Source organism: Schistocerca cancellata, chromosome 3 (assembly GCF_023864275.1).
Source record: "Schistocerca cancellata isolate TAMUIC-IGC-003103 chromosome 3, iqSchCanc2.1, whole genome shotgun sequence".
NCBI lineage: Eukaryota > Metazoa > Arthropoda > Insecta > Orthoptera > Acrididae > Schistocerca > Schistocerca cancellata.
In genome coordinates, this window is record NC_064628.1 from 874,344,659 (window position 1) to 874,368,621 (window position 23,963).

Here is a 23,963-nt window from a genome sequence, read left to right on the forward strand (position 1 = left end):
GGCAATGAAGATGTTCCTGCATCGTTTCAATTGGAAATGTTTGGTTACCCACAATACAGCCCGTAATTGTCTCCCACTGAGTTTCATCTCTGCTCAAACGAACCGCTGGCTATGAAGACAAGATTTTGGCACAGACAACGAGCTTTAGGCCAGCGTAGAGAATTGGCGGAAAGCACTGGCGGCTGCCTTCTATGATGAGGGTATTGGAAAGTTGGTACAACGCTACGACGAATGTCTGAGTCAGAACGGCGACTACGTAGAGAAGCAGCTGAAAGGTGTAGCTAACTGTTACAAATGAAACATTTCTGATTTTCACTGTGATTTTCATTTCGCGAACAAACGTAACTTACTTTCTGGACAGCCCTCGTATAATAATTAGCTAATTATGGGCGATAATTTGCAAACAATGAAAACTATTGCAAGTTAAGTGTATAGTATAACTTAACTAGTTTAAAATACGTGTGATGGCACCCAACATATTATATAGTGCCGTTCTTTACGTCGTGAATTTTCTATTGAACTTTATAAACAATTTTTTCACAATCTTTGTTTATTGCTCTTTACGAGCGGTCTAAGGCGCTGCAGCCATGGACTGTGCGGCTGCTCCCGGCGGAGGTTCGAGTCCTCCGTCGGGCATGGGTGTGGGTGTTTGTCCTTAGCATAATTTAGGTTACGTTGTGTGTAAGCTTAGGGACTGATGACCTTAGCAGTTAAGTCCCATAAGATTTGACACACATCTGAGCATCATCATCTATTGCTCTTTACGGGCTTAACTATTTATGAATCTTAACATATGACTACGGCACTCGATCCGCTGTGACGAAACGTTTTTAATGAGTGCTCGCTCATCCCTGTAAGTTGGTGTTTACTATTCTTATTGATCTTTCAGTATTCGTGATATTAACCGATTTTGAGGTTACTATAACTTTTGCGTTTCGTGACTTGAAATAAAGATCGATCCTTCAGAAGGTGCATATTGCTGACGACAATCCACTGCCGCATCGCTCTTCACTTTAAGTTACATAGTTTTCGCGTAATGCGCGAAAAACCAAGCAATGCCCCAAGCTGCGGGCCACGTGGCCGCCCGGAGGCTGAGACCATCCCACCGACCGTTGCAAATCACGCGCGGGCGTGCCACGCGAATCGCGCACCATGTAGCGCGCTCGGTCTCCACAAAGCAATCCTTGCATACTAGAAATATTCATCTAGTAACGGGGGTTTGTACCGTCACAGCCTCGACGTCCGCCGTCGGTGTCAGCGCGAAAACTCTGAGGGGACGCGTGAGAAATTCTGCACGAGGCAGGAACTCGGCGGCCCCTCCGTCAGTGTCGCTCGCCTATGCTAGGCATTCTGGGACAGGATTGGACGTTATTAATGAAAAGCGGCGGCACCGGAGCACGCGGCAGCTTGTATCCTTAGAAGTAGCGGCAGCCAAGTTCCGAAGCTAATTTAGGCGAGGTGTCTGTTAAGAGAGCCGGCTACAGGTCGTGGCTGCACAAAGCCCCCTAAGTGGCGCCCCGGCTAACAAGGTAAGAAGCCGGGGAAGCGGGGAGAGCGAGCAGCGCGCGCGATGGATGGCGGCAGGTCGGCCCGGCCCGGCGCTCGGCGCGGCGCGCCCTCTCCCGCTCCAGCCACCGCCAACTTGCCGTCGGCGGCAGAGGCCAACTCCGGGGCTCAAGTTGGGCGCGGACGCTACGCTTGATGGATTACAGCGCCGCCGCTGGCCAAGTTGGCGATCCGCGGGCGGACACGGCGCCTGTAATTGGCGTCGCTCTTCCGCCTGCCGCCGCCGCTGCAGCCGCAGCCCGCGCTGGCTTCGTTATGCACCTGCAGCCGGTACTAGAGATGGGCAAACTCGTTCATTCTTGGGAACTGGTTCACCGGTGATCGTTCTTTTTTGGGAACCGTTCATTTTTACTCGTTCACCGTTCATTTGTGCTTGGTATATGGCTCTTATGAAGAACTGAGAACTAGTAGTGTAGGTGACTGAAGGCTGGAGGGCACCAAGTGGCAGCACTTGCCTCCCCCCTGGAGTATAGTTTTTATTCATTACAGAATTCTTACACACTTTTAGAAGTTGTTGTTGTTGTTGTGGTCTTCAGTCCTGAGACTGGTTTGATGCAGCTCTCCATGCTACTCTATCCTGTGCAAGCTTCTTCATCTCCCAGTATCTACTGCAACCTACATCCTTCTGAATCTGCTTAGTGTATTCATCTCTTGGTCTCCCTCTACGATTTTTACCCTCCACACTGCCCTCCAATGCTAAATTTGTGATCCCTTGATGCCTCAAAACATGTCCTACCAGCCGATCCCTTCTTCTAGTCAAGTTGTGCCACAAACTTCTCTTCTCCCCAATCCTCTTCAATACCTCCTCATTAGTTACGTGATCTACCCACCTTATCTTCAGCATTCTTCTGTAGCACCACATTTCGAAAGCTTCTATTCTCTTCTTGTCCAAACTAGTTATCGTCCATGTTTCACTTCCATACATGGCTACACTCCATACAAATACTTTCAGAAACGACTTCCTGACACTTAAATCTATACTCGATGTTAACAAATTCCTCTTCTTGAGAAACGCTTTCCTTGCCATTGCCAGTCTACATTTTATATCCTCTCTACTTCGACCATCATCGGTTATTTTACTCCCTAAATAGCAAAACTCCTTTACTACTTTAAGTGTCTCATTTCCTAATCTAATTCCCTCAGCATCACCCGACTTAATTTGACTACATTCCATTATCCTCGTTTTGCTTTTGTTGATGTTCATCTTATATCCTCCTTTCAAGACACTGTCCATTCCGTTCAACAGCTCTTCCAAGTCCTTTGCTGTCTCTGACAGAATTACAATGTCATCGGCGAACCTCAAAGTTTTTACTTCTTCTCCATGAATTTTAATACCTACTCCGAATTTTTCTTTTGTTTCCTTTACTGCTTGCTCAATATACAGATTGAATAACATCGGGGAGAGGCTACAACCCTGTCTTACTCCTTTCCCAACCACTGCTTCCCTTTCATGCCCCTCGACTCTTATAACTGCCATCTGGTTTCTGTACAAACTGTAAATAGCCTTTCGCTCCCTGTATTTTACCCCTGCCACCTTCAGAATTTGAAAGAGAGTATTCCAGTTAACATTGTCAAAAGCTTTCTCTAAGTCGACAAATGCTAGAAACGTAGGTTTGCCTTTTCTTAATCTTTCTTCTAAGATAAGTCGTAAGGTCAGTATTGCCTCACGTGTTCCAACATTTCTACGGAATCCAAACTGATCTTCCCCGAGGTCAGCTTCTACCAGTTTTTCCATTCGTCTGTAAAGAATTCGCGTTAGTATTTTGCAGCTGTGACTTATTAAACTGATAGTTCGGTAATTTTCACATCTGTCAACACCTGCTTTCTTTGGGATTGGAATTATTATATTCTTCTTGAAGTCTGAGGGTATTTCGCCTGTCTCATACATCGTGCTCACTAGATGGTAGAGTTTTGTCATGACTGGCTCTCCCGAGGCCATCAGTAGTTCAAATGGAATGTTGTCTACTCCCGGTGCCTTGTTTCGACTCAGGTCTTTCAGTGCTCTGTCAAACTCTTCACGCAGTATCTTATCTCCCATTTCGTCTTCATCTACATCCTCTTCCATTTCCATAATATTCTCCTTAAGTACATCGCCCTTGTATAAACCCTCTATATACTCCTTCCATCTTTCTGCCTTCGCTTCTTTGCTTAGAACTTGGTTGCCATCTGAGCTCTTGATATTCATACAAGTGGTTCTCTTCTCTCCAAAGGTCTCTTTAATTTTCCTGTAGGCAGTATCTATCTTACCCCTAGTGAGACAAGCCTCTACATCCTTACATTTGTCCTCTAGCCATCCCTGCTTAGCCATTTTGCACTTCCTGTCGATATCATTTTTGAGACGTCTGTATTCCTTTTTGCCTGCTTCATTTACTGCATTTTTGTATTTTCTCCTTTCATCAATTAAATTCAATATTTCTTCTGTTACCCAAGGATTTCTATTAGCCCTCGTCTTTTTACCTACTTGATCCTCTGCTGCCTTCACTACTTCATCCCTCAGAGCTACCCATTCTTCTTCTACTGTATTTCTTTCCCCCATTCCTGTCAATTGTTCCCTTATGCTCTCCCTGAAACTATCTACAACCTCTGGTTCTTTCAGTTTGTCCAGGTCCCATCTCCTTAAATTCCCACCTTTTTGCAGTTTCTTCAGTTTCAATCTGCAGTTGATAACCAATAGATTGTGGTCAGAATCCACATCTGCCCCAGGAAATGTCTTACAATTTAAAACCTGGTTCCTAAATCTCTGTCTTACCATTATATAATCTATCTGATACCTACTAGTATCTCCAGGATTCTTCCAGGTATACAACCTTCTTTTATGATTCTTGAACCAAGTGTTGGCTATGATTAAGTTATGCTCTGTGCAAAATTCTACAAGGCGGCTTCCTCTTTCATTCCTTCCTTTCATTCATACTTTTAGAAGTAATTTCTGTGATTCTGCAGAACCTGTCGTTTAGCCAACCGTAGCCGTGTGTGGCTGATCGCAGGGAAATAATGTAGGGTGGCGCACGCAAAACCGGCCCCGAGTACAGACTGCTCGCCAATTAAGGACGATGTGTTGCCCGTGACGAGCAGACGCAACAAACAGACAAACATGTAATAATTAGGCAGTGAAGAAATAACAAGCTAATGCAAGCAACAATTGCGAAACAGTCGATGACGACGTGTAGAGATCTGGAGAAGAGAACATGAAAATCTCACGCGACGCGAATGGGCTATAGCTCATGTAGTCTTGAAAACCTGTTGGTGGCTGTTTCCCAACTTAATAGACCACAAGTGTCTTGTATAAAATTTTTCGTTTCGACTTCCACTACATAGCTATGCTACGCTGTAAACAATAATCGTTTACACCTTATATATACTTCACGTTGCCTCCGAGTTCGTAGGCGAAGTAGAGACTTTAAGGAAGCATAAAATAAAATGTGGTTTTCTCATACTTGCGTCACACGCTAAGTAAAAATTAGGTTTTTATGTTGCATTATTAACGTTAATTCAGCAATAATAATAATAATAATTAAGTTCGCAGCAATAAAGTTTTTGGTTTGAAAGCTCCTTCTGAACAAATGTTTTCGAGATAGTAAGTAAATATGATTTTATGGCAATCTATGTATTTTAGAGCCTTCCTAAATGTAATGTTTTGTATATGAAAGATACACGAAAATCGTTTTATATGAATTTTCTTACACTAAAAATTAAACAAATTATTGAAAGTTAGCTGCTAAATCAAGTTGATGAAACCAAAAAATATATAACAAAAAAAAATTGCCTTGTTGTAAGTATATCTTCTGCTATTCATCGATATAATGAAGTGAGCTGATATGCCCTTTTGTTACCTAAAAAGACGTACCTATTACACACAACGTAATTTTTATGTAATTTACGTAACTATAAAATACTTTTTGATTACCAGTCGTGGACGCTGAATAGCTAGAATCAAGTGCAAGAACAGTTTGGAATACATGTAAAATAGGCGAGCGGAGTGAACGAAACGAACACCTGGATACTGAACTAACTAGGAGCAGTCGGCAGTGGAACTGAGACAGGTGGTCATGCGAAGAACGGCGAGTGCGGCCGAGGGAGACCGAGACTGAGACGAGCATGAGCTGGAACGAGACCTGCCGAAGTGACCGCCGCGACCGAAGTGAACTAGTGAACTATAAATCGATCGTTCCTCGTTGCCGAGAACTATAAGTAGACCGCCGCGACCGAAGTGAACTATGAACCGATCGTTCCTTGGAATTCGTTCCTCGGTCCTTACCTTCATCTTGGTGAACCGTTCCTTTGCACCCGTTCGTTCACGAACTACCCATCTGTAGCCGGTACCCCGCGCTACCTTTGTTCTGCATCTCCACCTAGTGCTGCTCCAGGAGCACTACTGATTTGACTCAACAAATAAAAAAAATAATACTAATATGTAGGGTGCTAGAGCATGTGCAGTTAACGAGATGCTTTACGAGGCTGAAGTGAAACTTATACAACAATATCGACAGGGGATGTGAAACTGATTCCACAGTTTTAGATTTCCGGAAGACTTTCGACACATTTCCTCACACCCGTCTTCTAATCAAATTGCGTGCCTACTGGATTCGAGAGTTTCTATCAGAAAGGTAACAGTTCGCAGTAATTGACGCAAAGTCATTGACAAGGGAACCTCCCCATCGCACCCCCCTCAGATTTAGTTATAAGTTAGCACAGTGGATAGCCCTTGAAAAACTGAACACAGATCAATCGAGAAAACAGGAAGAAGTTGTGTGGAACTATGAAAAAAATTAGTAAAATATACAAACTGAGTAGTGCATTCGAAGACAGGTAACATCAAGGACAATGGGAGTCTTGGAGCGCCGTTGTCCCGTGGTTAGCGAGAGCAGCTACGGAAGGAAAGGTCCTAGGTTCAAGTCTTCCCTCGAGTGAAAAGTTTAATTTTTTATTTTCAGTTTATGTGACAAACTCTTATGTTTTCGTCACTTTTTTGGGAGTGATTATCACATCCACAAGAAAACCTAAATCGGGCAAGGTAGAAGAATCTTTTTACCCACTCGCCAAGTGTACAAGTTAGGTGGGCCGACAACATAGTCCTGTCATGTGACCCACATGCCGTCACCAGTGTCATATAGAATATATCAGACGTGTTTTCCTGTGGAGGAATCGGTTGACCTATGACCTAGCGATCAAATGTTTTCGGTTCCCATTGGAGAAGCACGTCCTTTCGTTTACTAATCGCACGGTTTTGCGGTGCGGTCGCAAAACACAGACACTAAACTTATTACATGGAACAGAGACGTCAATGAACGACCGGACAGATAATAACTTTGCGAAAATAAAGAAAGTAAAATTTCAGTCGAAGGAGGACTTGAACCAAGGACCTCTCTTTCCGCAGCTACTCACGCTAACCACGGGACCACGACGCTCCTGAGCTCAGATTCTCCTTGATGTTGCCTATGTTCGCATGGACTACTCAGTTTGGATATTTTGCTTATTTTTTTCATAGTTCCACACAACTTCTTCCTGATTTCTCGATTGATCTGTGTTCAGTTTTTCAAGACCTATCCACTGTGTCAACTTACAACTAAATCTGAGAGGGGTGCGATGGGGAGGTTCCCTTGTGAGTTGTTGTTGTTGTGGTCTTCAGTCCAGAGACTGGTTTGATGCAGCTCTCCATGCTATTCTATCCTGTGCAAGCTTCTTCATCTCCCAGTACCTACTGCAACCAACATCCTTCTGAATCTTTTTAGTGTATTCATCTCTTGTTCTCCCGCTACGATTTTTACCCTCCACGCTGCCCTCCAATGCTAAATTTGTGCTCCCCTGATGCCTCAGAACATGTCCTACCAACCGGTCCCTTCTTCTTGTCAAGTTGTGCCACAAATTCCTCTTCTCCCCAATTCTTTTCAGTACCTCCTCATTAGTGATGTGATCTACCCATCTAATCTTCACCATTCTTCTGCAGCACCACATTTCGAAAGCTTCTATTCTTGTCCAAAATATTTATCGTCCATGTTTCACTTCCATACATGGCTACACTCCACACAAATACTTTCAAAAACGAATTCCTGACATTTAAATCTATACTCGATTTTAACAAATTTCTCTTCTTCAGAAACGCTTTCCTTGCCATTGCCAGCCTACATATTATATCCTCTCTACCTCGACCATCATCAGTTATTCTGCTCCCCAAAGAGCAAAACTCCTTTACCTCCTTAACTACTTTAAGTGTCTCATATCCTATTCTAATTCCCTCAGCATCACCCGACTTAATTCGACTACATCCCATTATCCTAGTTTTGTTTTTGTTGATGTTCATCTTATATCCTCCTTTCAAGACACTGTCCATTCCGTTCAGCTGCTCTTCCAGGTCCTTTGCTGTCTCTGACAGAATTACAATGTCATCGTCGAACCTCAAAGTTTTTATTTCTTCTCCATGGATTTTAATACCTACTCCGAATTTTTCTTTCGTTTCCTTTACTGCTTGCTCAATATACAGATTGAATAACATCGTTGAGAGGCTACAACCCTGTCTCACTCCTTTCCTAACCACTGCTTCCCTTTTATGCCCCTCGACTCTTATAACTGCCATCTGGTTTCTGTACAAATTGTAAATGGCCTTTCGCTCCCTGTATTTTACCCCTGCCACCTTCAGAATTTGAAAGAGAGTATGACAATCAACATTTTCAAAAGCTCTCTCTAAGTCTACAAATTCTAGAAACGTAGGTTTGCCTTTCCTTAATCTATTTTCTACGATAAGTCGTAGGGTCAATATTGCTTCACGTGCTCCAACATTTCTACGGAATCCAAACTGATCTTCCCCGAGGTGAGCTTCTACCAGTTTTTCTCTGTAGAGAATTCGTGTTAGTATTTTGCAGCCGTGGCTTATTAAACTGACAGTTCGGTAATTTTCACATCTGTCAACACCTGCTTTCTCTGGGATTGGAATTATTATATTTGTCACTGAGTAATACGGAAGTAATTTTCGGCATTCCTCAAGGAAGTGTTACAGGCCCTTTACTGTACTTACCTATATAAACGATTTAGAAAACTATCTGAGCAGCCCTTTTTATATTCCTTACAGGTGACGCAGTCATTAACTGTCTTGTTAAGCTATCTGATGATCAAAACCAATTGCAAACTAATTTTTTGCAAAAAGCGACAATTGAGTCTAAATCATGAAAAGTGTGAAGTTACATAAGTACTAAAAGGAATCAGCCAAATTTAGGTTGCACAATAAATCACACAAATCGAAAGGCTATCAGTTCATCTAAACACTCAGGCATTACAATTATGAATAACTTAAACTGGAAAAACCACATAGATAATGTTGCGGGTAAAGCAAACCAAAGACTATGATTTATTGGCAGAACACTGAGAAACTGCAACATGTCTTATAAAATGACCGCCTGCACTACACTTGTGCGTCCTTTTCCGAAGTGTTGCTCAGTGGTGTGGGATCCGTATCAGATAGGGTCGACGGAGGACATCGAAAAAGTTCAAAGAGGGGCAGCTCGTTTTGTATTATACCGAAATAAGTGAGAGAGTGCCATGGACATGATACGCGAAGTGGGGTGGCTGACATTAAAACAAAGGTGACAGGATCTTCTCATAAAATTTCGATCACCAACTTTCCCCTCACAGTGTGAAAACAGTTTTTGGCGTTTTACTACATAGGGAGAAAATAAATTACCCTATGACGCTTCACTTCATCAATGGGCTCCTATAGCCGTGTGCTACCATACTGTGGCGGGACCGAGGGGATTTCAATGTATAGCAGAGCTACAGACGTGTAGCTTGGAACAAAGTAAGAATTAATTACATAGCTCTAATTTTTCGAAGAGACAATTACACGAGCACGAGTAATAGTCATACAGTTATAATTAAGTATTAAAATGGTAATAAATACAATAGAAAAAAGTATGAGAACAATGCTCTGACTCAATCAACAGAGCCCAAAAGCTTTTTATGACGAGCAAAATAAACAAAAGAACGACAAAAAACTGTGGGTACAGTATCACAAACGTTGGACAGCACGTTACACAAAATTACCTGCAGTTTGAGATTGTAATCTAATAGGTGCCCATTAAAGTTGCTAACGAACGACCGTTTGCATAAATTCTGCTTCGTTTAAATAAGAGACTCGCGCAGACGTTTCTGGTTACAACGGCGCGTCTAACAAAACAGACCCATTCGGGCGGGCGCTGCGTTGCGCGGCGGGCAAACACTCGGACCCCCATACACTGACTGCTCCGCGTATCGTAACTTGCTGCGCCGCCGGGTCGCCTCTTGTTTATCTTTTCCGCTGTGTGTACATCTGCGCAATGCATTAGTTTCCCCTCATTTAGGCGAGCCGCGTCATTTTTAATTCTGCTTCCCGACTCGGGGGAGCGTTCAGTATTTACATCATCAGGTTACGCTCTGCCGTCCATATAATGTGTTCCGTATCGCGTAACTTTCGCAGTTCTCTCCCGGCGGCAGCTGAAACAAGTGGAACGGTTTTCAGGAAAGGTGCTTCGGGAAAGCAAAATACCGTACGAGAGAACAAGCAGCTAATACGCAAGGGACGTCTGTTTCGAATCGATTCTTATTTTTGGAAAGTAGGCAAACTGTAGTAGATCCGAGAATCCTTCCATTTTATCATTAACAATCTACACACATTACTAATGTACCGCGTGATCAAAAAGTCAATATAAATTTGAAAACTTAATAAACCACGGAATAATGTAGACAGAGAGGTAAAAATTGACACACATGCTTGGAATGACATGGGGTTTTATTAGAACAACAAAAATAAATAAATAAATAAATAAAAAATAAACAAAGTATTGCTAGACGCGTGAAAGATCTCTTGCGCGGGTCGTTTGGTGATGATCGTGTGCTCAGCCGCCACTTTCGTCATGCTTGGCCTCCCAGGTCCCCAGACCCCAGTCCTTGCGATTTTTCGCTTTGGGGTTACCTGAAGTCGCAAGTGTATCGTGATCGACCGACATCTCTAGGGATGGTGAAAGACAACATCCGACGCCAATGCCTCACCATAACTCCGGACGTGCTTTACGGTGCTGTTCACAACATTATTCCTCGACTACAGCTATTGTTGAGGAATGATGGTGGACATATTGAGCATTTCCTGTAAAGAACATCATCTTTGCTTTGTCTTACTTTGTTACGCTAATTATTACTATTCTGATCAGATGAAGCGCCATCTGTCGGACATTTTTTGAACGTTTGTATTTTTTTGGTTCTGATAAAACCCCATGTCATTCCAAGCATCTGTGTCAATTTGTACCTCTCTATCTACATTATTCCGTGATTTATTTAGTTTTCAAATTTATACTGACTTTTTGATCACCCGGTATATGATGCAACCAGAATATCTTTACTAAATGTAAACATGCACACCACGTCATGCGCGGAAACACCTACAGAGATTGGGGATCATGACTAAGAGAGGTGCCGGCCGCGGTGGTCTAGCGGTTCTAGGCGCGCAGTCCGGAACCGCGCGACTGCTACGGTCGCAGGTTCGAATCCTGCCTCGGGCATGGATGTGTGTGCTGTCTTTAGGTTAGTTAGGTTTAAGTAGTTCTAAGTTCTAGGGGACTGATGACCACAGATGTTAAGTCCCATAGTGCTCAGAGCCATTCGAACCATTTGAACTAAGAGTTAGTTATGTTGAGAGTTCGTACAGCTCTGTCTACAAATATCAAATTCGTCACTACAAATATGAAATGCTTCCTTTGATTACGAACAAAATTACTTACACGTCGAACAATGCCGAAACGTTATCTTAGTTTTTCGTCTCTCCCAGTGTTTCGAAGAGTAATTTTTACCAGTCCCACTGAAGTAAAATTCGTAACCTTATATACGATAGAATCGCCATTGCTGTACAGCATATTTCAGGGAGTGTAGGAAATATTTCTCATCGAACCATTTCATTGTCGCTTCAGTTGCTAGCCTATACGTTCGCCCTTTAAATTAGCCATACCATGACGGAGCATCAACGATCATCATTTATATAAGTTTTATTTTTAGTCAAAATCGCAAACAACTTTTATAGTCATTACTGGTTTCGACATCGTGAGGCAGCCAGCCGTATCGCGGCTCCTGCGGAGCTCCTGGCCCCTCAAGTGTACGGGACAGGGTTTCTTACTGGGGACTCCATTTTTTTTCCGTAAGTTGGGGCACTGATGTAAGCTTTTGAGGGTCTTTGAACACTGATTTAGGTCCTTTAGGTACTCACTCCTGGTAGGGCTAAAAGTGTTCTCTTGCAGATTTTTTGGTGAGCGTCGGTTGGGAACTCCTACTTTATGCCAGGGTGCAGGTTCAACTGTTGCTAGGTCTCGTAGTTGGTTGCGACTAGTTCTGAGCCGACCTACCTTGTCGAAAAGTTTTCCACAGTTGGCATTACGAGTTCTGCGTGGATGAGGTCTATGTTTGTCCACCATGGTGCGTTTAGAACGAGCTTTAGACACCGCTTTTGTAGTACTTGCAGTGGTCCTTTGTTTGATTGGATCGTGATGCCCCGTGATAAGCATTCATACAGTATAATGGGTAGGATTCATAGCCTTGTGTATATGAAGTTTGGTGAGGTGTTGCATCTCTCTGCTAGCTGGTAACAGGTATATGGAGTGAATCCCTCAAATCCATAGTTTTCTGTCCGAAACAAACCTACAACTAATTGCTCCGTGATTACAAATCAAGTGATATTAATTTTTCGTTTATTTTCTTTTATTGTTGATGTTAGTAACAGTACTACATTTAACAAAATGTTCAAATATGTGTGAAATCTTATGGGACTTAACTGCTGAGGTCATCCGTCCCTAAGCTTACACACTACTTAACCTAAATTATTCTAAGGACAAACACACACACACCCATGCCCGAGGGAGGACTCGAACCTCCGCCGGGACCAGCCGTACAGTCTATGACTGCAGCGCCTTAGACCGCTCGGCTAATCGCGCGCGGCTACATTTAACAATCACCGCTACAGTCAACAGTAGTAATTGCAATGGATTTCTACATATCATATCTATGTTAGCAGAGATTTGTTGTGTTTTCCCAGGTCCCTGAGGCGTCACTTCTGGAAACAATTCCGTAGAGTTCTGCAGAAGTGATGTGTCGTATGGTGCATCCAAACAAGATGGTTCCTCAGCAACGCTTATTCATCAGGTAATTATCTATGAGCGAGTACAAGTACACTTCGTCTTGTAGCTGTCATCATCAATTGTACATTCCGTGCTTCAGTAATTGGCCGAGCACGAGCAACTAATTTTACCTCCTCTTGATATTAGCTACTCGTGTACTAGTCATTAGAGCGCTAACTACTTCCTGTTTAGCGCCCTAGGTCTGCAAACACACTGTACTAGCAACTGGGTCGTTATTGTTTTGCCTCCTCAAAACGCATTCTTTCTACACCTCACCTCATGAGGGCTAACTGTACTCGCCGCTCCAGACGACCATTTCCCGTTGACTGTTTTCCTACTATTTTCAGCTATGCTGTACGAGATTTCTCCTTGTTGTAGTTGTGGACTTCAGTTCGAAGACTGGTTTGATGCAGCTGTCCATGATACTTTACCCCGGGCAAGCCTCTTCATCTCCGAGGAAGGACAACCTACATACTTCTGCATCTGCTGACAGTATTTTAGCTAAACGATTTTTACTCCCCCACGCTTCCCTCCAGTACTAAACTGATTTTTTTAATTTAAATTTAATAAAGCTCTGTCTCTTCCCGCCGGTTTGCACCCACCACCGGTAATTCTCTTTTGGTAAATACTAATGTAACGTGAACACGGAGCATAAAATAAACATTTTTTTAGATTTGCTTTTTAAGTATATACTGCCAGTAGTCGAAAGTATTTTTTCGCGAGAAATATTTGTCGTCATTCGTAAATATCTTTGAATGGTTAATTAGCACAGTATACCCAGAAGAGTGTGAGAAAGCCGCCGGAAAACCACACTGGAAGTGGCCGGCAGAAGCGGCGGGAAGACTACAGAATGGTTTCACTTGAAAAGAAAGATGGAATAATTCAGTCAATGTGAAAAACTGTAGAAGACTGATCCGACTGTCTTCATTCGGTTGTTCCGATCCTTAGAAGCAGCCGCCATGCGGTGGTTCTTCTTCCGGTGACCCAGCCATCGTTGTGTTGCCTGTTTTGTAGGTACAAGAAGAGCTTTGTCAAGTGTAGCTGGCTGCACACAGCCAACACTTCGCTGCGCTACTACGAACCCAGTCACAAAGCTAGACTAATTTCCTATCGACTGTTAATCCATTTGGGACAGGAACAACGCTGACTGTAAGACGAAGAAATACGTTGGAATTAGGCGCATTAAGATTGATGATTGGCGTTTGAGCCTCGGAAGGAAGGAAGGAAGGAAGCAAGTTCAGGATTCCACGACTTACCGAGGATGAGGTCGACAGAACACTGGTTCGAATCAGGGAAGAGTTGGGTAGGGAATCGATCACTCCTTTTCAAGAAATCAACCCAGAATTTGACTAAAGCGGTATCGCGAAAGCGCGGAAATCGTAGATACGGATGGGTGGACAGGAATTTGAGCTGCCGTTCTCCCGAATGGGAGTCCACTGCTTACGAATGTCCCAATCCGTTCTGTGGGGTCTACAGTCTGTTTCTAGGAAGTACATACGTAGATCAATGAAACACAAAACTTTCATGCAGATGTAGAGCTCGTCTGCCAGAGATGCATTAAAATGCTGAACAAAACAGCAAAAATTGGCCGAAGAACTTTTCAGCTGCCACTAAGCGCAATAAGAAAGTACCACAACGCAGTTTTAATCGCTATTGTGGGCCACCGGTCGAGCGTTTGGACTCATAGGACTAGAAAGGTGAGGACAGCACAGGCCTTACGGCGAACGCAGAGAATACTCCTGCACCCGACAGGCGAGTACAGACCAACACCTACTGAGGCGCTGCTGGTGAGACGGGGCCTGCTACTGGACCTATCCGTAAGAAAGAGAGGCGCACAGTGTTTGCTCAGAATGATAAGCTGAAGGAGATACTAGGAACAAAGGCCACATCGAATAAGGAAATAAAGGCACGCATTGATAGAGAATAGTAAGGAATGTGGGACGGGCTGAAACAGGGAGGAAAACTTACCAGCTCCTTCCTAACATAAAGGAAAGGCAAGAATCTCATGTTTCCTTCCTACCGTTAAGGACACGGTCCACATCGCAGCTATTTACGGAAAATACGACAACGCACCATAGACCATTGTTGATGTGGACAAACTGGCATCCTGGAACAGATCGTCTGGGAATGTGGTATTTGACAAGACGTTACACATGATGACAGGAATGTCTTTGATTATACAAAAGTCTTCACACAATAAGGAATGAGGAACTGTGGCATAAGCTGAACTTGTTGAGAACTAAAATACAGCTTATGAATTGCAAGCCAACATTGCTGAGAAACAACCAAGAGGGGAGGTTCTAAATCATGAAAATGAGACCCATCACGGCGGAACATCCACCTGCAACAGCCTTTCCGAGTCAGTGATGATGACGATGATGTTTGGCTTGTGGGGCGCTCAACTGCGCGGTTATCAGCGCCCGTACAAATTCTCAACCTTTCCTCAGTCCAATCTCGCCACTTTCATGGATGATGATGAAATGAAGAGTAAGACACAAACACCCAGTCATCTCGAGGCAGGGGAAAATCCCTGACCTCGCCGGGAATCGGACCCGGGACCCCGTGCTTGGGAAACGAGAACCCGACCGCGATACCACGAGCTGCGGACCCGAGTCAGTGAGGAATTGCAAGCTTACAAGGCTAAGAGTCAACCAACTGGAGGCCCTCCATCACGAAATGAGATGCATCACGGCAAAACGTCCACAACCTTTCCGAATCAGAGAGGAGATGAGCCTCGGGGACAACCAGGAATGATTTCCTGAGGCCCTGAAGCCATCTCCCAATCTCTACATCTTGGGTGGCACAGCAACACAGATCCTGGGAATCCTATATTGTACCTCAGCACACTGGAGGCTAACTATCCAGACAAACGGGGAATCTAGGACGGTTCTCATACTAAGTACAGTATTGTAGTGTAGTGTAGTGATCAGTAGTGAAGTGCTGAACAGTAATGTAGTAAAGAACAATAAAATAAAAAATCGGTTATGAAGCAATGCAGTACAGTACAGTGGGCCAGTAGCATGTGCCTTCTGGATTCCGGCTGAACACACATCTGTGCGCCACATGGCACAAGGGTAGAATGTAGATTTGTTAAAATTATTTTTAAGTAGATATCAATTCTAGGTTCGCTACGTCAGTGGCCATTAGCACATTCCTTAAAACGCATACTTATTCTAAAGGTTAAAATCGCGCGTGGTTAGAGACGCCACAAAGCTCACGTCAGTAGACTCTACTGGATGTACAAAAAGCAAGCTGTTATGGCGTGGACTGCTCAAAGGAAACCAGCAATTCTAGCTTTCTCTGCAGCCGCTGTATTACATGCAGTGGCAATGAACAATACGGGAAGAAGAAAACCGTCATTATCAGGATGAGAGGATAAGCTTGACATTTGTTTTTTTTTTTTACAGCACGAAAATTCGTTTACAAATTCAGGATGAGCGAGGACAATCATGTGTTCCTACTGCACCTTGTGCAACAGAAGTTAAGATTACAGGATACTGTGATGAGAGAAGAAATTACTTCTTCCGAGAAGCTGTCGGCTACTCTTAAGATTCCATGTCATTGGCGAATCGAAGTCTGTCAAAAACCTGGTAGCGCCAATTCTCTTCGAGATCTCAATGACATGTCTTTCTCGGCAGTACTGTCAATGCAGAGTTCTTACTTTCTTTCCAGTTTCCATCTACTGTTGTCTGCTGCCTAAGTTCTGTTAACGTACCGCATATGCCGCTTAATGCTGTATCACATTTCTTTCTACTGCAATGACCTTTATTTCTGACGTCAAAAAGACACGCCTTAAAGTCCATAGGGTTCAATTAAAACACGTTTTATTTGCTCCACGCTGCCGAATTTTATGTTCACTGTTCTCGAAATTCCTTTGTCAGCGGACCTCGGGAGCTGTGACGTTCATATCTACTGACGCCTTCCCCGCTTCGGCTTCTGTCGGCAACATTCCTGTACCACGGTGTGCGTTTTCACGCTCGGATATAAACTTGAGTACGGTTCCGTGCAACACGCAGCAGCAGGATGGGAGTAGCGAGTTTAGACGGTGTGCCCAACTTCGCGGGCCAAAATGAACATGCGAGAGGCCTCTTCGGCGCTAGGCTGGCTGGCTCCGATGAGACCGCGTATCGCCTAAGCGCCTAGCGGCTGCGCCCATCCGAGACCTCTGGAATAACTGCGGCTCTGTAACAGGTCATTCAGGTGAGAGACAGTGCCGACAGCCGCCCAGTTCGCGGTCACAAGAAGGGCGGGTTCGGTCGCCGGCCAACAGAGCGTGTGAGCGGCTGTGTTAATGGTCCGGCCCAGCCCTGTGATCATAGTGTCGGGACGTTGCGGACTGTGGCGGGCCCGTCCAGCAATGGCACAGCCACCCACGCGTAATTAGGGCGTAATGAGGACAAATTATCGCATCCGTGCGGAACAATTGGATCACGGCCGCGTCTCTAGCGAGCACGACGCGCGCGTGCGGCGGCTGGCAAACGCAGGCGTCGCCCGGCCCGTAACAGACGCCCGCAAAGTGGATAGTCTAAACAATGCCACCACCTGCGGCCTTTACTAGTGCTTGTTTACACGCAAGGAACTGAGTTTGACAGTAGTGGAAGAAATACGATTTGCAAACTTTTGTGGACAAATATAAGAGTCAAACTGTAAGCCAGTGGCCGGCCTTTGTGGCCGAGCGGTTCGAGGCGCTACAGTCTGGAGCCGCGCGACCGCTACGGTCGCAGGTTCGAATCCTGCCTCGGCCATGGATGTGTGTGATGTCCTTAGGTTAGTTAGGTTTAAGCAGTTCTAAGTTCTAGGGGACTGATGATCTCAGAAGTTAAGTCCCAGAGTGCTCACAGCCATTTGAACCATTTTGTAAGCTAGTGTCTTGCCACTCAAAAAAGGGCGGTTTCTCTTGAACTCCTTAAAGCTGGTCTCCGACGATATTCTGATTATGATAATACCTCAAACAAATCTGTCTCTCTTATGTTATTCACAAGCACCAGATTACCCGTCGCTGTCCGGTTACCCAGACCCCTGCTGTCCAGATCTATACTTTGCAAACTAACCGTACGACGTGTGGCGGAAGACACTTAGCGTACCAGCACAAATCTGTCTCCCCCTGTTATCTGAATACGGCACGCGAGAAGAACATTGTCGGTATCTTTCTGTATAAACCAGAATTTCTCTAATCCTGTCGTGATGCTCATTCCGCGAGATATACACTGACGGAAATGGAGCCGGCCGAAGTGGACGTGCGGTTAAAGGCGCTGCAGTCTGGAACCGCAAGACCGCTACGGTCGCAGGTTCGAATCCTGCCTTGGGCATGGATGTTTGTGATGTCCTTAGGTTAGTTAGGTTTAACTAGTTCTAAGTTCTAGGGGACTAATGACCTCAGCAGTTGAGTCCCATAGTGCTCAGAGCCATATTTGAACCATTTTTTTGAAAAAAAAAAGGTTCAAATGGCTCTGAGCACTATGGGACTTAACATCTATGGTCATCAGTCCCCTAAACTTAGAACTACTTAAACCTAACTAACCTAAGGACAGCACACAACACCCAGTCATCACGAGGTAGAGAAAATCCCTGACCCCGCCGGGAATCGAACCCGGGAACCCGGGCGTGGGAAGCGAGAACGCTACCGCACGACCACGAGATGCGGACTCATTTTTTTTTTTTTTTTTTTTTTTGAACGGAAATGGAAACACTTATACCACCTTGACCGAACACACCCCCATGTATGTGAGAAATGTTGATTAAAATGTTATGCACAGCATCCCAGGAGGAATGGTCAGTATTGAGGGATACGACAAGAAATCCAGTAAACATGGGCTCTACAATGCATGCCTTAAAAACTACGATGTTGTGAAATAAACGTCTTCTATTGGGAACTCTTTGCATTCCATATTTTGGGAAGAGATAGTACGGATCAAAAGAAGAAATGTGTAGTAAATATGGAAGCTAAAAGGCATACTTTAAGAGCTGTGAGCACTTGGTCATCTTCCGCTACCGAGAAACCATCCCTTCGACTGAACAAGTGTTCACAGCACTTAAGGTATGCACTTTGGAGCCCACGTTTACTGAATATTATTATTTTTTGTTTTGTTATGGGCGATATCCTCAAAATGCTGAAAGTAAGGAATTTTTAGTAGGAGAGGTCTGCTTCATAATATCTAAGATGAAGGAGTGCTCACAGCTCTGACGGTATACGTTTCAGAACCCATGTCCAGTGGACTTTTTTGCTTCTAATGATCGTTCCCGTCATATCCCTGAATACTGACCATTCCTCCTGCGACATCCTGTATTTATGTGAAATTATTTTTAATGATTTTAAACGCAGGTGAAGAACGAGGTGAATACATGATGGCTATCGGCAGTGTCTAGCGTCGCTGTAAGGTTTCAGATGTCGATCCCAACATAGTACCCCGAGAGGAAGTCCACTAGCAGCGATAAGCTGTCTTTAGGACTTTGAGGAACGTCAGTTTACGGGGAACATGGCAGCATCAACAGGTCACAAAGCCAGCTGGCTGTAAGGATATAATTTCAGAACGAGTGATGACGAGACATACCGAGAACACAGTTGTGGCACGAATAGGTAAGGGTGTTTTCAGAGACACAATCACTAGAAGATGGTACGACTAATCTACTGGCCCTGACGACTAAACAGATGATAACAATAGAAATACGGTGGAGATTATTAGAAACTGGGTTGATATCACGAGTTGCTAAGAGGCGTTTTCCGCTGAAACAGTACAAAAGACAGGACGGAGCCAAAGTCAGATGCGTCACTGTGTGACACTCGGTAGCGATGAGTCTCGCTTCTGAATGCGGCTGTCGGATCGACTCCGGTGTGTCCATTGCCGACTTGGTGTAAGATTACAGATCTTCTTTGCCAAGATGTCTAATAATAACCTTTATTCTCGGTGATCGGTTTCGGTAATCAGTATTACCGTCTTCCGAACTCGACAGATAGGTTACTGCATATTTCTTAAAGCAACAATAAGAGTACTTTTTCTCATGTTTTGGCAGGTACGTAACACACTAGAAGACTGATTCATCGACATGCCAAAATTAAAACAACTACATGCTGAGTTATTCACCACGTACATCTGCCTTGTGCCACTCACAACAGAGGACATAACTGCAGCCACGCTGCCGCTACACTGACAGAAACGTGAAAAATATAGGACTGGTGCTTCATTGTGTAACACTTTCCATTTCCATCTGTATACATTGGAGGAAACAGTTTGTAGAATCACTATGAAACGTTAGCTCTTGAAATACTATAAGGTTCCCCTGATAGGGTAAACCTACCCAACTCACCTTATTTTGTGGCAGCAGACACATTCTTTGTCCTTAAGCAAGGCAGGTCTTCTCTACTCAGTTCCAACCGTCCTAAACAAATGGTAGGATTGTCTTCAGATGAGAAAGATGTCTTCAGACGGGGCGGGAATAAACGCTGTGTGCGGAACAGGTAGTTTATTGTTTGTTGTGCGGAGGGAAATACGTCGTTTGCTACGTTGACCGTGTAAAACAAGTTTATTACGGTAAGTTGTTAAAGTAATTAGTCAGACGTTTACATGCAATTGTATTACCAATGGAGCATACATATAATCTCAGTCATCATAGTTCAATTGAAATGCTTCATTACTGAAGCGCTCGCCTAGAAAGACGACAACAACTCTTTAAGTTTTGTGCCCATTTCAGACAGAACACCTCTGTCTATCAGCAAGAGTGAGAAGAAGGACTAGCCAAAAAGGGTTACGTGAGCAAGAGAAAACAATCTTTTTCAACTGACGATTTTCGTGAAGTACTTAAGAAGGTTATGGAGGAAAAGTGGTCGATATACGTACGTTACTGGATAATCTATTAACCATTGTAATACAACAAAATCAGTGTCTAAGGGAAAACAGAAGTAAGAACAAAAGAAATGATGACATTTGCACCTCTTGTAAAAAGACCTACAGCTGTGGAAAGATTAAAAGTGCTTGGACTCAGCTTTGTTTTTGTCAGCGATGGTTCCACGTAAGTTGTCAGTCAATCAATTCACCTGATTGCATCTATGTGCAATACCTGGGCAAATGTTAGAGATAGTGACACCGATGATGAAAGTGAGTGATTACTAACCTAAGGACATCACACACATCCATGCCCGAGGCAGAATTCGAACCTGCGACCGTAGCTGCCGCGCGGTTGCAGACTGTGGCGCCTAGAACCGCTCGGCTATCGCGAAGTATATTGTGTAATACAATTATGTACGCCATAACGAAAGCAGGTAGCACGGCCACTTTGTTTACTACATTTTATACCTTCAGTAGTTTTTCGATCCTTAAATGTTCTTTATCATGGATTAGTAGATGAATGTAGTGTTCTCTTACATGTAAAATATACAGTTTCTAGACTGAATATTTGTTTTGATTTTTCACTTACACTCCTTCAACCACGATGTTAGACAGGTTTACCCTACACAACCTTTCGTGTAGCGTCAGCCACCACATATTGATGTGGATCTTTGTGACATTCTCACGCTGACTACACAAACCCGTGACGAATTGTGCAACTCTCCTTCATCTCTTCTTTATTACTTCCGTTAATCCAAATTGGCAATATTTGAATATTTTCTTACACTCCCGTTAATCCGAAGTGACAAGGATCCAAGATCGATGAACGACGGTAGAGTATTTATCAAAGGAAGGCTTGTAATTGACCTTTCTCGTCTGTATTAGCTGACTTCCTGTGATATTTGCATGGCTGCGCCCCTGCATATTCGGCCACCACATTTACGAGCAAGCTTCGCGGGCCATGTAAGGCCCCTGCGTCATATTGCACGTCGTTTGTCCACAGAAGACGCTGAACTGTTCACCGTCAAACGTCCTGCAGCCGCCACACCGTCAGATGGCGTGCAGGTAGCGGGAAACAGCGCTGCAGTCGCAGGCACCTATTACGTCTCCGCCCGTCACGTGTGCACGTGACACCGCACTTGTAACCTTCCGCTCAAGCGTACGTAGGGCGCGCGTCGGTCCTTCGAGAGCCAGTTAACGCTTCGGGCTCCGGACTACCATAAGCTGCCACGGCCGTCCGCTACCGACCCCAAGCCTTTGCTGCCTGCCAAGTCGTCTTCTCGCCCTCGCTAGCAGCCGCTCCCGAGGGCACCGCTTCGCAGGATCTGCAAGTGACTGCCTCGTGGGGCCGTGTCATTGCGATCCTCCCTGCTGCACGCTACTGCGACGTTCATGCACATTCGTGTGCAGAAGCTGTACTTCGTTTAGTTCCTGATAATAAACAAACAGTTGCATTGTGTGTACGAGGTATTTCTATACTGCCATTTAAATCACTCCGCCAAAGGACGCAATACCTCCCAAAGATTCTTGCAACAAAACTGAACGTGGCATTTACCTTCCTAACGGCTACACAAAGACAGTACAACAAAGAAGACACGGAAGGTGCTGGCAGATGGTTGTGCTGCAACGAAAATTATTAAATTCGGACAAAAAGTGTTACAAGACGAATCTGCACAACTGTTTACAAAATGTTTTCGAACTACAATAATTCCCCTAAACTGGACGGAAGCTGTAATCATCCAAGAAAGGAGACTCACAAGATAAAAATATACTAGCTATCAACCTTCTATCCGTAATGTACAGCATGCTCGTTAAAACTTGGATCTTAAGGAGGCATACAAACGAGATGACCTCGCGAATCGGTACAGCATAACGAATCATTTGCGAATCCTGAACGAAATTACCACTCTGTCTGAGACTTATATGTTTATCGAGACTTTTGACTCGGTTTCAACAAAATATGTATTAACCGCCAGCCCCTGAGAAATGCAGCATTCCCTGAAACTAGGTTAATACACTGAACAAGAAGTAGTAACACGTATTAACGCAACCTATCTGAACCTCATTGGTTTTGCCGATGACACGGTCCTGTTTGTTAGAGCCGGCCGGGGTGACCAAGCGGTTCTAGGCGCTACAGTCTGGCATCGCGCGACCGCTACGGTTCGAATCCTGCTTCGGGCATGGATGTGTGTGGTGTCCTTAGGTTAGTTAAGTTTAAGTAGTTCTACGTTCTAGTGGACTGATGACCGCAGAAGTTAAGTCCCATAGTGCTCAGAGCCATTTGAACCATTTTGTTTCTTAGAAGTGTAGATAAACTTCAGCAACGAATGCAACAACTTTACATATCAACTTTGAAAGTAAGTTTGAAAAACAGTTACATGACTATAATAATGTATAACAAACGTAGAGAAAGGTAAACAGTATAAATTATCAATGAAATCTCAGAACCAGTGGGTGAGGTTATATCTACATCTACATCCATACTCTGAAAAACCACCTGACGGTGTATGGCGGAGGGTACTTTGAGTACCTCTATCGGTTCTCCCTTCTATTCCAGTCTCGTATTGTTCGTGGAAAGAAGGATTGTCGGTATGCTTCTGTGTGGGCTCTAATCTCTCTGATTTTATCCTCATGGTCTCTTCGCGAGATATACGTAGGAGGGAGCAATTTACTGCTTGACTCCTCGGTGAAGGTATGTTCTCGAAACTTTAACAAAAGCCCGTACCGAGCTACTGAGCGTCTCTCCCGCAGAGTCTTCCACTGGAGCTTATCTATCATCTCCGTAACGCTTTCGCGATTACTAAATGATCCTGTAACGAAGCGCGCTGCTATCCGTTGGATCTTCTCTATCTCTTCTATCAACCCCATCTGGTACGGATCCCACACTGCTGAGCAGTATTCAAGCAGTGGGCGAACAAGCGTACTGTAACCTACTTCCTTTGTTTTCGGATTGCATTTCCTTAGGATTCTTCCAATGAATCTCAGTCTGACATCTGCTTTATCGACGATCAACTTTATATGATCATTCCATTTTAAATCACTCCTAATGCGCACTCGCAGATAACACAGCTCTACAAAATAAATTTTTTTTTTCGTTGCCAGGGAAGTTTGAACGAAAATGGGATATTGTTATGATACTCATTCCGAGTATATTTGTTCTTTTTCCAAATTGGCTCTGGTTTTTGAGATATAGGTTATTTGTGGAAATGAGAGTTTCATGTGGTTAATATCGACTGCAGGGTCCATATATGGTGTAATGTATTTGCTACCTGTTTTTTAATTAGTGATATTGTACTATCTTTATTAAACAATTGTGCTCAGGGAGTGCATCTGTGTGGTTGCGGATTACATCATGCAAACATCACACTGTCAGCATGTGTTCAGTCCTGTTGTGCGGTGCGTGTGTTGAAGATATTGAGGGTTGTGCAGATTTGAATTCGGCGGTACTCGA

At 44.1% G+C, this 23,963-nt stretch overlaps 2 long non-coding RNA genes across 2 annotated transcripts in view; one reads left to right on the forward strand and one right to left on the reverse strand.

The window, feature by feature from the left end:
- Positions 1–23,963, reverse strand: part of LOC126175946 (uncharacterized) — a 645,439-nt gene that overhangs the window by 444,124 nt on the left and 177,352 nt on the right. The gene's annotated exons all lie outside the window — the stretch shown is intronic.
- Positions 1–23,963, forward strand: part of LOC126175947 (uncharacterized) — a 322,248-nt gene that overhangs the window by 130,336 nt on the left and 167,949 nt on the right. The window contains exon 2 of the long non-coding RNA XR_007535626.1: positions 12,608–12,714. This is a non-coding gene — a long non-coding RNA (uncharacterized LOC126175947). The remainder of the gene's footprint in view (positions 1–12,607; positions 12,715–23,963) is intronic.